Source organism: Fukomys damarensis, unplaced genomic scaffold, assembly GCF_012274545.1.
Source record: "Fukomys damarensis isolate Sample0158 unplaced genomic scaffold, DMR_v1.0_HiC HiC_scaffold_23, whole genome shotgun sequence".
NCBI lineage: Eukaryota > Metazoa > Chordata > Mammalia > Rodentia > Bathyergidae > Fukomys > Fukomys damarensis.
Genome location: NW_022900935.1, coordinates 30,922,547 through 30,928,672, shown reverse-complemented (window position 1 = coordinate 30,928,672; position 6,126 = coordinate 30,922,547).

Genomic DNA, 6,126 nt, shown 5'->3' with positions numbered 1-6,126 from the left:
CCAGATTGCTAACTGGTGGCCTCTGGCATGCTAGTCCACCGTAATAGGATAAAGAGGGTGTTCCCTTATCCTCAGTTTCATTTTCCACAGTTTCAGTTACCCATTTTTGGCAACAGCAGTCTGAAACTATTAATGGAAAATTCCAGAGATAAGCAACTACAGTACTAAGGATTGTTTTTTTTTGTTTGTTTGTTTGTTTTGGATACCAGGGATTGAACTCAGGACCTTGTGCTTTCAGATAGGCACTGCACCCCTGAGCTAAATCCCCAGCCCCCTACAGCACTATTTTAAATTGCCATTCTGAGTAGCATGATGAAATCTTGAGCCATCCTGGTTCAACCCGCCCAGGTGCGAGTTATCATTTTGTCCAGCTTATCCATGCTGGATGTGTCACTCACCTCCTAGCGGCTGGGGGATGTGCATTCTCATAACTTTTATAACAACGTACTATTAGGTATTAACCTGTTACTGTGCTTAATGCATAATTAAACTTTATCACAAGTATGTATGTACAGGAAAAAGCATAGTATAGTAGAGTTCTGTACTACACCTGGTTTCAGACATCCACTGGGGGTTGTGGGACACTTCCCCTGCATATAAAGCAGGATTACTGTACTGGTAAAGTAATGGCAGATAGCCAAGGTATCAGTAATAAGATTTAAGCAAGTAACTAAAACATTGATTAATAATTAAGGCTTAGCAAATAGCTTAACTATTAAGTGGTAAGATATGACCTAATGAATAAAATATTTGGCTCACAAGCAAGGTGTTAGGACATAATTAAGGTATCAGTAGACAATCAAATATTAACTAGTTAAGTGTTAGCTGATAAGCAAGGGATTCATGTAAAAACTGAGATGTTAGCAGATACTGGTAAACCAGTGAGTAAAATGATAGCTGACAAGAAATTAAAGTGACATTTTTCATAGAGGACTCTTGCATGTGTTAGAGGGGACCTGGGGCCAGCAGAAAGCTGGTAAGGTCTATAGGAATGCAGGTCTGACTGGAGGTATAAAATCCTCAGCTGGGCTCTAAGCTTCTGGGGAAGTGGTTTGCTCCTCTGTTGCTTCCAGATAGCATCTAGTCAGGGGCAGGCATGGAGCTGGTGCTTGAAATGCTTACCACATAATCCTGTTTAATTTGCTAAGGGCCAGACACTGCAGAGGAGAGAGAAGAGAAGGAAGTTGCTTCAACAGTGAGGACAGCATGGTGAGGGTGCACATGAGCAAGGGAATGGTGTGTTAAAGGGAAGCTTAAAGGGCGCAAAGCCTGGGTGAAGGGACAGGAGGTGTGTCAGGAACAGTGACAACTTTAGTTATGGATTGTTGAGGTGCCTGTAGAAATGCCCACTAGGATGGTAGATATGAGTCCAGCATAGATTCAAGGTAGAGAGTTGGGTGTCATCAGGGGAAAGATGAGAAGAAACCATGAGAAGAAATGAGGTGGCTGCAGAAAAGTGTATGGAGTAGAGAAAGGGATCAGCTTAGAACCCCAAAGAAGACCAATAGGGAAGGACTGGATAGAAGAGGAAAGAGATATGGGCAGACACTGAGAAGGAAGGAGCTCTCAGAAATAGGGGCAAACTAAGGAGACAGTGGCAAGGAAGCCACGGGAAGAGCATGTCTCAAGAAGAATGTCAGCAACATCAGACGTGGTTGAGAGGTTCTATAGGATAAGGTCAGAGATGTCCACTGGACCTAACAATAAGGGGCTAAATGATGGTCTTGGTGAGTAAAGGAAGTCATAAATATAGATGATGGAGACAAAGGAGCTCAGGGGAACGTGGTTCTGAGATACTCATCGAGAAAATTTCTGCAATCTGGGCTTCATTGTGTGAGTGTGTAATGTGTGTGCACATGCATGCATGAAGATATGCAGAGGTAGAGCCTAGAGTAGGGTGCACAAGGACAGGCTAGGGACCATCACTGCCTTCACTTTACCCTGGGCAGCTTTTGATAAGGATCATGAAAGGAGATTTTTAAGAACTGTTAAGTATAGTTCACCCTTTCCTTATTGGTGAGAAAATGGACAACAGTAGAGACAGAATAATTTGCTGTCTGAGTCTCCAGACTTCTTAGAAGAGTCTGATCTTGGAAGGTGAGTTACTTATCGGTGACTTTTCCCATCACCTCAGTATTTGGCTGCCTCTTTCTATGAGTAAAATACATATTTTATATATAAAATCTAAACTTTAAAGAAATGCTTTAATCCCAGCACTCAGGAGGATGAGGCAGGAGGATCGCTGTGAGTTTGAGACCAGCCTGGGCTACATAGTGAGTTCCAGGTCAGTCTCAACTACATAGTGAGACCCTATCTCAAAAAACCAAAAATAAATAAATTAATTAATTAATTAATTAATACTTTAATGTTCAAAAAGTGACACCTGTTACCATCATTAACATTTTGGTCTATATTCTTCTCCTTTCACTTAACATTGTGTTTAATAAACATATATTTGTTCATAATTGTTTCTGTGTGTGTGCATGTGTTCATTTCATTTTACAAACTGCCCTTTCAGTTTTGAACAGCTTTCTATGGTAGCACATACAGATCTAACACATTCATCTTAATAACTACATCAGTTTATCATTTGCATTTGTCCCATTAATATATTACCAGACCCACACTGATGGATATATAGGTTGCGTCCAAATTTTCACTCTTGTACAAAGTACACATACATATTACTGTTCACATGTACATATATACAGTTTGGGAGTATTTGAAAGAGGAAATGCTGGATCAAAGAGTTTGAACATTTTGTTCTCAAATATATCATCAAGGGCTGGGAATTTAGCTCAGTGGTGCCGCTGCCTATCTTTAAAGTGCAAGGTCCTGAGTTCAATACCTGGTACCAAAAAAAAAAAAAAAGAAAGAAAGAAAAAGAAATAATCAAATCACCATCAAAAAACTTGTTGTGGGTTATCATCCTATAAATGTTTATGTGAATGCACATTTCCTCATGTCCTTTCTAATAACACGTATTATCATTTAAAAACCTTTCCAACTTAGATGAAGCTGAACATCTTTTCATATAGCCTATTGGCCACCTGTATTCTTCTGTGAACTACCTATTCATGTCCTCTGTCTTTTTGTCATTGTAGTATACTTTTGGTCAGTAATAAGACAATATGATTGGCTTAATTTAAAAAAAAAAGGCCTGGAAGCCTTTGTACAAAATTGCTGGCAGTGTTTACCTAAAATTGAGAGTATAGAAAATGAGGGGCAGCCTTTCACTTCTATATTACTGGATCTTTGTCATGGATTAACTAATGGTCAACTTGGAATGATCAGCTGAACTGAGTTAGCATGGTTCTGAGCATGGAAGACTCACCTGAGGATTGTTGTCAATAGCATAAAAAGAGAACTAAAGGGGAAAATTGTGGGTGTTGATTTTCTAGGAGAAACTTGTTGCAGTTGGTTTTCCTGATGTGATCTTGGCTGTTCTTGGAGAAGGAGCTTGGGGCCTCATTGTCACTGGGAATGGCTACTGTTCTCATCAGGGGAGCTCTGATCTTCACTGTGAGTGTCATTTCCGGGCTCCATTGTAGATCCCTCAGCTTGGTGGCACAAATCCTTCACCCCACCAGCACAGGTTTTCTGGCTTCCACCATTGGCTTTTGGGCCTTCCAGGTGTAGATCCTTGATTTGGACAAGCATGAGACATTGCTGTGGGCTCTAGGCCATTGGCTGGACTCGAGGACTTTGCCTTGTACTCTAGGTCTTCAGCTGGACTTGTGTGGGATATTGCTGTGGGATCTGGGCCCTTGGCTGGACTGTTTGGGTCTCTAGTATGTGGCTAGATCTCTTGTACTCCTCTGCATTTGAGTGACTATTATAAAATAATCCTATAAATTATGTGTTCTGTATTATATCTATTTCCCTTGCAAACTCTGACTACAAGAAAACTGGTACCAGAAGTAGGATTGTTGCTGTGACAGTACCTGGTTATGTGGCACAAGAGCCTTTGGAACTAGCTTGTGGGAAGGGGAAGAGTTAGGAAAGATTCAGAGATGTCAACTGAAAAAGTAGAGCTGCTGGAACATCTTAGGCTATTCTGTTTGAGAGACTCTGATCAGTGCCCAGAGGTCAGAAAGCTGGTAAAGACCTGGCTCAGGAGGTTTCTGCTGGGAAGAAGAACTGCATTGGCTGTTGGACTCCAGACGATGTGTGTTACGGCTTGGCAGAAAGTTTGTCTGAGTTTTGCTCCTGTCCAGAGACTTTGCTTGAGACGAAGATTAGGGGCAGTAGACTAATCCTACAGCAGAAATTTCAAGGCAGTCGAATATTGAGATGGTGACATGGCTACTGTTGGGGACTTTAGCCAGATTTATGTTAAGAATCAAGAGCAAAGAGCCCAGCAGAATGATTTAAAATGTTTTGGGTTTCGCCAGAAAGAAAGCTCCAGTAAAGCTGTGGACTGCAAAGATAGAGCAGAGATCTTGATTGCTGAGAAGGAACAGAACAGAAAAAAATGACCTGAGGGCGTCAGAAAAAAGCACCAGGACTCCACCCTTTGCAGCCTCACAATTGCAAATGTGAAAGAATTTGCCTTGAGAAGGGAGCTGAGAGCACCATGTTCCAAAATGGTAGCAGCCTAGAGAATTTGTTCCTCGGAATTAGATTCAGAGTGCTCAGCAATTCAGGCACTTGACCCCTACAGCTAAGAGAGAGGGAAGACTGGCTACTATTGCTTCAGCTGGCAGCAGAACTTGGTATCAACCAGTGGCACTGGTTCTAGGCCCATGCAGAATAGAAGAGTTGTGGGGTCAGGAAGGCTTCCACCCAGATTTCAGAAGAAGGCCTGGGAGGCCAGGCAGTGTGCCTGAGAGGGTAATGTGTGAAGCTGTGAGTGTGAAGCCAAAAGTGCAGTGGGAGACCCCAGAAGTTTAGAGAAGCCAAAAGCATGGATTGTCCGAGAAAAGCTGCAAACAGGAGCAGAACTGGCCCAAGAGAGAAGCCAGGGGAGCTATAACCATTGCAGTGCTATGGGGTGGAGCCACACGAGCCCTTTGGAGTTCACAATTTTCCACAGATTGCCAGGAGTGCTGGAAATGGAACTGTGGAATTTAATGTTTGCCCCGATGGATTTTAGACTTGCCTTGTTCCCATTTGTTTGTATCCTTTGGTCTGTAACTTTTTGGAATAGCAATGTATCTGGTGCTATTGAATGTTGGAAGTGTTTTTCATTTGTACAACGGCTTGCAGCTAAGTTTGCCTTAAATGTCAGAGGAGACTTTGGATTTGAACTCTTCAGCAATTCTAAAACTGTTAGGAGTTGAGCAACTTTTACGAAGGACTACATGCTTTTTTGCATAAAGAGATAGGCATGAGTCTTTGAGGAGCCAGGTTGGAATATTATGGCTTATGGCTAGATGTCCCCCCAAAGCTTCATGCAGTCTTTTTTGGAGCTGAGTGACTCTAGAGTGTGTGATGTTAGGATTAAGGGCATGTGACTACTAAACCACTACACAAAAGTGATTAGTTTGGCACTGCCCTGATCCTGGTAGTCTGAATAAGATAAAAGGGCCAGAAACAGACTGTAAAACTTTCTTGTTGCTTCTGCTGTGTTCTGCTCCCATGAACTGTTGCCCCTCTGCCACCCTGCTTTGGAGCTTGCCTATTGTGGACTGAAATCTCTATAAACTGTAAGCCAAACAGACCTTTGCTCCTTTAACTTTGGATGTCAGGGTTTTTTGTTTGTTTTTGTTTTTTTCCAGCATTGAGAGAAAAGTAACTAACACAAGTTTTTACAAGAAACTTGCATCTCTTTCTTCTTTACATCACTAGGGATCAATTCCAGAGCCTCACAACTCTTGACATTCTCGACAAAGTGCTCCACTGCTGAGCTACAGCCCCAGACCAGGAACTTGGATCTTTTGTAATTAAAAAAAGTAATATACAGGGCTGGGGATTTAGCTTAGTGGTTCTGCCACTTGCCTTGCAAGTGCAAGATCCCAAGTTCGATCCCCAGTACAAAAAGAAAAAAATTAATATTCAGAGGGAAACCACAACCAGAAATAAATGTTTGGCCTAGGTTTCCACTGGCTGAAAATTCACGTTAGGTGCAAGATTTTATTGATCACAAGTTATGTTTTGGTTTATTTGCAAAAAAATTTATTGAAT